The sequence below is a fragment of the Acyrthosiphon pisum genome, unplaced genomic scaffold, assembly GCF_005508785.2.
Source record: "Acyrthosiphon pisum isolate AL4f unplaced genomic scaffold, pea_aphid_22Mar2018_4r6ur Scaffold_21450;HRSCAF=24012, whole genome shotgun sequence".
Taxonomy (NCBI): Eukaryota; Metazoa; Arthropoda; class Insecta; order Hemiptera; family Aphididae; genus Acyrthosiphon; species Acyrthosiphon pisum.
This window is the reverse complement of record NW_021770919.1, coordinates 12,412-22,337: the sequence shown is the minus strand read 5'-3', so window position 1 is coordinate 22,337 and position 9,926 is coordinate 12,412. Positions and strand designations below refer to the sequence as shown.

The window sequence follows — 9,926 nt, the reverse complement described above, 5'->3', positions numbered from 1 at the left end:
ACAATTGTCTAATAGGCGCATACGTTTTTTATATTTATCAACGTATCATATAGTTCTTTGTACATTGGACTCTGATTAACGTATTCATATGTTATAGCGTATAAATATTTTTTGTCATTATCGCTTCATACTGTGATCTCTGCGACTGAGTTAATTCTTGATACTTGTGTTGTGCTAGTGATACATCACTAGCTGGACTAGTTGCTAACTTAACATGGATAATTTCATTTTTTATATAACTGCCATTCATTACAGTAATAGCCGACTGTGTATGTGATTCCTGTAAAATAAAAAATAAAAAAAAATGGACATCTAAAGTTATTTTTTGTAATTTTTTGGTCTAGGGTCTATGTTTTCTCTTTCTGACGTATAAGTAAGTGCATATCGCTCAGAAAGAGTTCCAAATATATTGTTTTTGTCGTTCACACACAAAATTGTCTACAGTTAATGTAACAACTACTGATAAACTCTAATAATTTAAACACTCCTACAATATAAGCAAAAAATAACTTCCATGAATGGATATCTAAAGTGATTTTTTGTAATTTTTTGTCCTAGGGTGTATGTTTTCTCTTTCTGACTACAGTTGTCCCAGTGTAGGTACCTCAACAAACCGATATATTGTCAGAGGAGTCTTTTATTGCTTTTATTCTGAGCCAGAGATTAAGCATTAGATGCTGATTGTGTAGCATTAATTGATTTTGGCAATGCCAAAGGTATTAATGATGTTAATTTTTCATTTAAATCATTTATCAATAATTCTGGATAAAGCATGTCTTCAGGTCTGAAGTGTCTTTCACACACACAATTGTCCAATAGGCGCATACGTTTTTTATATTTATCAAGGTATCATATAGTTCTTTGTACATTGGACTCTGATTAACGTATTCATTTGTTATAGCGTATAAATATTTTTTGTCATTATCGCTTCATACTGTGATCTCTGCGACTGAGTTAATTCTTGATACTTGTGTTGTGCTAGTGATACATCACTAGCTGGACTAGTTGCTAACTTAACATGGATTATTTCATTTTTAATATAACGGCCATTCATTACAGTAATAGCCGACTGTGTATGTGATGCCTGTAAAATAAAAAATAAAAAAAAATGGACATCTAAAGTTATTTTTTGTAATTTTTTGGTCTAGGGTCTATGTTTTCTCTTTCTGACGTATAAGTTAGTGCATATCGCTCAGAAAGAGTTCCAAATATATTGTTTTTGTCGTTCACACACAAAATTGTCTACAGTTAATGTAACAACTACTGATAAACTCTAATAATTTAAACATTCCTACAATTCTTCTTTAAGGGTGCATACGTTATTTATATATGATATATCACTAGCAGGTTTAGATGCTAAATGGACATTGACTAATTTATCTTTCATATAAATACCATTCATTACAATAATAGCCGACTGTGTATGTGATGCCTGTAAAATAAAAAATAAAAATAAATGGACATCTTAAGTTATATTTTTGTAATATTTTGGTCTAGGGTCTATGTTTTCTCTTTCTGACGTATAAGTAAGTGCATATCGCTCAGAAAGAGTTCAAAATATATTGTTTTTGTCGTTCACAAACAAAATTGTCTACAGTTAATCTAACAACTACTGATAAACTCTAATAATTTAAACATTCCTACAATTCTTCTTTAAGGGTGCATACATTTTTTATATATGATACATCACTAGCAGGTTTAGATGCTAAATGGACATTGACTAATTTATCTTTCATATAACTACCATTCATTACAATAATAGCCGACTGTGTATGTGATGCCTGTAAAATTAAAATTAAAAATAAATGGACATCTAAAGTTATATTTTTGTAATATTTTGGTCAAGGGTCTATGTTTTCTCTTTCTGACTACAGTTGTCCCAGTGTAGTTACCTCAACAAACGGATATATTGTCATAGGAGTCTTTTATTGCTTTTATTCTGAGCCAGAGATTTAGCATTAGATGCTGATTGTGTAGCATTAATTGATTTTGGCAATGCCAAAGGTATTAATGATGTTAATTTTTCGATTTAAATCATTTATCAATAATTCTGGATAAAGCATGTCTTCAGGTCTGAAGTGTCTTTCACACATACAATTGTCTAATAGGCTCATACGTTTTTTATATTTATCAAGGTATCATATAGTTCTTTGTACATTGGACTCTGATTAACGTATTCATTTGTTATAGCGTATAAATATTTTTTGTCATTATCGCTTCATACTGTGATCTCTGCGACTGAGTTAATTCTTGATACTTGATTTGTGCTAGTGATACATCACTAGCTGGACTAGTTGCTAAATTAACATGGATTTTTTCATTTTTCATATAACGGCCATTCATTACAGTAGTAGCCGACTGTGTATGTTATTCCTGTAAAATAAAAAATAAAAAAAAATGGACATCATAAGTTATATTTTTGTAATTTTTTGGTCTAGGGTTTTATGTTTTCTCTTTCTGACGTATAAGTAAGTGCATATCGCTCAGAAAGAGTTTAAAATATATTGTTTTTGTCGTTCACACACAAAATTGTCTACAGTTGATCTAACACCTACTGATAAACTATGATAACTTTAACATTCCTACTATTCTTCTTTAATAGGCGCATACGTTTTTTATATTTATCAAGGTATCATATAGTTCTTTATACATTGGACTCTGATTAACGTTTTCATTTGTTATAGCGTATAAAAATTTTTTGTCATTATCGCTTCATACTGTGATCTCTGCGACTGAGTTAATTCTTGATACTTGTGTTGTGCTAGTGATACATCACTAGCTGGACTAGTTGCTAACTTAACATGGATAATTTCATTTTTTATATAACTGCCATTCATTACAGTAATAGCCGACTGTGTATGTGATTCCTGTAAAATAAAAATAAAAATAAATGGACATCTTAAGTTATATTTTTGTAATATTTTGGTCTAGGGTCTATGTTTTCTCTTTCTGACGTATAAGTAAGTGCATATCGCTCAGAAAGAGTTCAAAATATATTGTTTTTGTCGTTCACAAACAAAATTCTCTACAGTTAATCTAACGACTACTGATAAACTCTAATAATTTAAACATTCCTACAATATAAGCAAAAAATAACTTCCATGAATGGATATCTAAAGTGATTTTATGTAATTTTTTGGTCTAGGGTGTATGTTTTCTCTTTCTGACTACAGTTGTCCCAGTGTAGTTACCTCAACAAACGGATATATTGTCATAGGAGTCTTTTATTGCTTTTATTCTGAGCCAGAGATTTAGCATTAGATGCTGATTGTGTAGCATTAATTGATTTTGGCAATGCCAAAGGTATTAATGATGTTAATTTTTCGATTCAAATCATTTATCAATAATTCTGGATAAAGCATGTCTTCAGGTCTGAAGTGTCTTTCACACATACAATTGTCTAATAGGCTCATACGTTTTTTATATTTATCAAGGTATCATATAGTTCTTTGTACATTGGACTCTGATTAACGTATTCATTTGTTATAGCGTATAAATATTTTTTGTCATTATCGCTTCATACTGTGATCTCTGCGACTGAGTTAATTCTTGATACTTGTTTTGTGCTAGTGATACATCACTAGCTGGACTAGTTGCTAAATTAACATGGATTTTTTCATTTTTTATATAACTGCCATTCATTACAGTAATAGCCGACTGTGTATGTGATTCCTGTAAAATAAAAATAAAAAAAATGGACATCTTAAGTTATATTTTTGTAATTTTTTGGTCTAGGGTCTATGTTTTCTCTTTCTGACGTATAAGTAAGTGCATATCGCTCAGAAAGAGTTTAAAATATATTGTTTTTGTCGTTCACACACAAAATTGTCTACAGTTGATCTAACGACTACTGATAAACTCTAATAATTTAAACACTCCTACTATTCTTCTTTAATAGGCGCATACGTTTTTTATATTTATCAAGGTATCATATAGTTCTTTATACATTGGACTCTGATTAACGTTTTCATTTGTTATAGCGTATAAAATTTTTTTGTCATTATCGCTTCATACTGTGATCTCGGCGACTGAGTTAATTCTTGATACTTGTGTTGTGCTAGTGATACATCACTAGCTGGACTAGTTGCTAACTTAACATGGATTATTTCATTTTTGATATAACGGCCATTCATTACAGTAATAGCCGACTGTGTATGTGATTCCTGTAAAATAAAAAATAAAAAAAATGGACATCTTAAGTTATATTTTTGTAATTTTTTGGTCTAGGGTCTATGTTTTCTCTTTCTGACGTATAAGTAAGTGCATATCGCTCAGAAAGAGTTCCAAATATATTGTTTTTGTCGTTCACACACAAAATTGTCTACAGTTAATCTAACAACTACTGATAAACTCTAATAATTTAAACATTCCTACAATTTAAGCAAAAAATAACTTCCATGAATGGACATCTAAAGTTATATTTTTGTAATTTTATGGTCTAGGGTCTATGTTTTCTCTTTCTGACTACAGTTGTCCCAGTGTAGGTACCTCAACAAACGGATATATTATCAGAGGAGTCTTTTATTGCTTTTATTCTGAGCCAGAGATTTAGCATTAGATGCTGATTGTGTAGCATTAATTGATTTTGGCAATGCCAAAGGTATTAATGATGTTAATTTTTCATTTAAATCATTTATCAATAATTCTGGATAAAGCATGTCTTCAGGTCTGAAGTGTCGTTCACACATACAATTGTCTACAGTTAAGTTCACTTTTTGTGATAAACTCTAATAATTTAAACATTCCTACAAATAAGCAAAAATAACTTCCATGAATGGACATCTAAAGTTATTTTTTGTAACTTTTTGGTCTAGGTCTATGTTTTCTCTTTCTGACGTATAAGTAAGTGCATATCGCTCAGAAAGAGTTCCAAATATATTGTTTTTGTCGTTCACACACAAAATTGTCAACAGTTAATCTAACAACTACTGATAAACTCTAATAATTTAAACATTCCTACAATATAAGCAAAAAATAACTTCCATGAATGGATATCTAAAGTGATTTTTTGTAATTTTTTGTCCTAGGGTGTATGTTTTCTCTTTCTGACTACAGTTGTCCCAGTGTAGGTACCTCAACAAACGGATATATTGTCAGAGGAGTCTTTTATTGCTTTTATTCTGAGCCAGAGATTAAGCATTAGATGCTGATTGTGTAGCATTAATTGATTTTGGCAATGCCAAAGGTATTAATGATGTTAATTTTTCATTTAAATCATTTATCAATAATTCTGGATAAAGCATGTCTTCAGGTCTGAAGTGTCTTTCACACACACAATTGTCTACAGTTAAGTTCACTTTTAGTGATAAACTCTAATAATTTAAACATTCCTAAAAAATAAGCAAAAAATAACTTCCATGAATGGACAACTAAATATATTTTTGTAATTTTTTGGTCTAGGGTCTATGTTTTCTCTTTCTGACGTATAAGTAAGTGCATATCGCTCAGAAAGAGTTCCAAATATATTGTTTTTGTCGTTCACACACAAAATTGTCTACAGTTAATCTAACAACTACTGATAAACTCTAATAATTTAAACATTCCTACAATTCTTCTTTAAGGGTGCATACGTTTTTTATTTATGATACATCACTAGCTGGTCTAGATGCTAAATGGACATTGACTAATTTATCTTTCATATAACTACCATTCATTACAATAATAGCCGACTGTGTATGTGATGCCTGTAAAGTAAAAAATAAAAATAAATGGACATCTAAAGTTATATTTTTGTAATATTTTGGTCTGGGGTCTATGTTTTCTCTTTCTGACGTATAAGTAAGTGCATATCGCTCAGAAAGAGTTCCAAATATATTTTTTTGTCGTTCACACACAAAATTGTCTAAAGTTAATCTAACAACTACTGATAAACTCTAATAATTTAAACATTCGTACAATATAAGCAAAAAATAACTTCCATGAATGGATATCTAAAGTGATTTTTTTGTAATTTTTTGTCTAGGGTGTATGTTTTCTCTTTCTGACTACAGTTGTCCCAGTGTAGGTACCTCAACAAACGGATATATTGTGAGAGGAATCTTTTATTGCTTTTATTCTGAGCCAGAGATTAAGCATTAGATGCAGATTGTGTAGCATTAATTGATTTTGGCAATGCCAAAGGTATTAATGATGTTAATTTTTCATTTATATCATTTATCAATAATTCTGGATAAAGCATGTCTTCAGGTCTGAAGTGTCTTTCACACACAATATTGTCTACAGTTAAGTTCACTTTTAGTGATAAACTCTAATAATTTAAACATTCCTACAAAATAAGCAAAAATTAACTTCCATGAATGGACATCTAAAGTTATATTTTTGTAATATTTTGGTCTGGGGTCTATGTTTTCTCTTTCTGACGTATAAGTAAGTGCATATCGCTCAGAAAGAGTTCCAAATATATTGTTTTTGTCGTTCACACACAAAATTGTCTACAGTTAATCTAACACCTACTGATAAACTTAATAACTTAAACATTCCTACTATTCTTCTTTAATAGGCGCATACGTTTTTTATATTTATCAAGGTATCATATATTTCTTTATACATTGGACTCTGATTAACGTATTCATTTGTTATAGCGTATAAATATTTTTTGTCATTATCGCTTCCTACTGTGATCTCTGCGACTGAGTTAATTCTTGATACTTGTGTTGTGCTAGTGATACATCACTAGCTGGACTAGTTGCTAACTTAACATGGATTATTTCATTTTTGATATAACGGCCATTCATTACAGTAATAGCCGACTGTGTATGTGATTCCTGTAAAATAAAAAATAAAAAAAATGGACATCTTAAGTTATATTTTTGTAATTTTTTGGTCTAGGGTCTATGTTTTCTCTTTCTGACGTATAAGTAAGTGCATATCGCTCAGAAAGAGTTCCAAATATGTTGTTTTTGTCGTTCACACACAAAATTGTCTAAAGTTAATCTAACAACTACTGATAAACTCTAATAATTTAAACATTCCTACAATATAAGCAAAAAATAACTTCCATGAATGGACATCTAAAGTTATATTTTTGTAATATTTTGGTCTAGGGTCTATGTTTTCTCTTTCTGACGTATAAGTAAGTGCATATCGCTCAGAAAGAGTTCAAAATATATTGTTTTGTCATTCACAAACAAAATTGTCTACAGTTAATCTAACAACTACTGATAAACTCTAATAATTTAAACATTCCTACAATTTTTCTTTAAGGGTGCATACATTTTTTATATATGATACATCACTAGCAGGTTTAGATGCTAAATGGACATTGACTAATTTATCTTTCATATAACTACCATTCATTACAATAATAGTCGACTGTGTATGTGATGCCTGTAAAATTAAAATTAAAAATAAATGGACATCTAAAGTTATATTTTTGTAATATTTTGGTCAAGGGTCTATGTTTTCTCTTTCTGACTACAGTTGTCCCAGTGTAGTTACCTCAACAAACGGATATATTGTCATAGGAGTCTTTTATTGCTTTTATTCTGAGCCAGAGATTTAGCATTAGATGCTGATTGTGGAGCATTAATTGATTTTGGCAATGCCAAAGGTATTAATGATGTTAATTTTTCGATTTAAATCATTTATCAATAATTCTGGATAAAGCATGTCTTCAGGTCTGAAGTGTCTTTCACACATACAATTGTCTAATAGGCTCATACGTTTTTTATATTTATCAAGGTATCATATAGTTCTTTGTACATTGGACTCTGATTAACGTATTCATTTGTTATAGCGTATAAATATTTTTTGTCATTATCGCTTCATACTGTGATCTCTGCGACTGAGTTAATTCTTGATACTTGTTTTGTGCTAGTGATACATCACTAGCTGGACTAGTTGCTAAATTAACATGGATTTTTTCATTTTTCATATAACGGCCATTCATTACAGTAGTAGCCGACTGTGTATGTTATTCCTGTAAAATAAAAAATAAAAAAAAATGGACATCATAAGTTATATTTTTGTAATTTTTTGGTCTAGGGTTTTATGTTTTCTCTTTCTGACGTATAAGTAAGTGCATATCGCTCAGAAAGAGTTTAAAATATATTGTTTTTGTCGTTCACACACAAAATTGTCTACAGTTGATCTAACACCTACTGATAAACTATGATAACTTTAACATTCCTACTATTCTTCTTTAATAGGCGCATACGTTTTTTATATTTATCAAGGTATCATATAGTTCTTTATACATTGGACTCTGATTAACGTTTTCATTTGTTATAGCGTATAAAAATTTTTTGTCATTATCGCTTCATACTGTGATCTCTGCGACTGAGTTAATTCTTGATACTTGTGTTGTGCTAGTGATACATCACTAGCTGGACTAGTTGCTAACTTAACATGGATAATTTCATTTTTTATATAACTGCCATTCATTACAGTAATAGCCGACTGTGTATGTGATTCCTGTAAAATAAAAATAAAAAAAATGGACATCTTAAGTTATATTTTTGTAATTTTTTGGTCTAGGGTCTATGTTTTCTCTTTCTGACGTATAAGTAAGTGCATATCGCTCAGAAAGAGTTCCAAATATATTGTTTTTGTCGTTCACACACAAAATTGTCAACAGTTAATCTAACGACTACTGATAAACTCTAATAATTTAAACATTCCTACAATATAAGCAAAAAATAACTTCCATGAATGGATATCTAAAGTGATTTTTTGTAATTTTTTGTCCTAGGGTGTATGTTTTCTCTTTCTGACTACAGTTGTCCCAGTGTAGGTACCTCAACAAACGGATATATTGTCATAGGAGTCTTTTATTGCTTTTATTCTGAGCCAGAGATTTAGCATTAGATGCTGATTGTGGAGCATTAATTGATTTTGGCAATGCCAAAGGTATTAATGATGTTAATTTTTCGATTTAAATCATTTATCAATAATTCTGGATAAAGCATGTCTTCACTCTGAAGTGTCTTTCACACACACAATTGTCCAATAGGCGCATACGTTTTTTATATTTATCAAGGTATCATATAGTTCTTTGTACATTGGGACTCTGATTAACGTATTCATTTGTTATAGCGTATAAATATTTTTTGTCATTATCGCTTCATACTGTGATCTCTGCGACTGAGTTAATTCTTGATACTTGTGTTGTGCTAGTGATACATCACTAGCTGGACTAGTTGCTAACTTAACATGGATTATTTCATTTTTAATATAACGGCCATTCATTACAGTAATAGCCGACTGTGTATGTGATGCCTGTAAAATAAAAAATAAAAAAAAATGGACATCTAAAGTTATTTTTTGTAATTTTTTGGTCTAGGGTCTATGTTTTCTCTTTCTGACGTATAAGTAAGTGCATATCGCTCAGAAAGAGTTCCAAATATATTGTTTTTGTCGTTCACACACAAAATTGTCTACAGTTAATGTAACAACTACTGATAAACTCTAATAATTTAAACATTCCTACAATTCTTCTTTAAGGGTGCATAAGTTATTTATATATGATACATCACTAGCAGGTTTAGATGCTAAATGGACATTGACTAATTTATCTTTCATATAAATACCATTCATTACAATAATAGCCGACTGTGTATGTGATGCCTGTAAAATAAAAAATAAAAATAAATGGACATCTTAAGTTATATTTTTGTAATATTTTGGTCTAGGGTCTATGTTTTCTCTTTCTGACGTATAAGTAAGTGCATATCGCTCAGAAAGAGTTCAAAATATATTGTTTTTGTCGTTCACAAACAAAATTGTCTACAGTTAATCTAACGACTACTGATAAACTCTAATAATTTAAACATTCCTACAATATAAGCAAAAAATAACTTCCATGAATGGATATCTAAAGTGATTTTATGTAATTTTTTGTCCTAGGGTGTATGTTTTCTCTTTCTGACTACAGTTGTCCCAGTGTAGTTACCTCAACAAACGGATATATTGTCATAGGAGTCTTTTAT

At 30.1% G+C, this 9,926-nt stretch overlaps 1 long non-coding RNA gene across 1 annotated transcript; it reads left to right on the top strand.

The window, feature by feature from the left end:
• Positions 1 to 304: 304 nt before the first annotated feature.
• LOC115034893 lies at positions 305 to 6,779 on the top strand. The gene is made up of 2 exons (XR_003840129.1): positions 305 to 1,149; positions 4,815 to 6,779. It is a non-coding gene; the product is annotated as an uncharacterized LOC115034893 (long non-coding RNA).
• Positions 6,780 to 9,926: the final 3,147 nt, after the last annotated feature.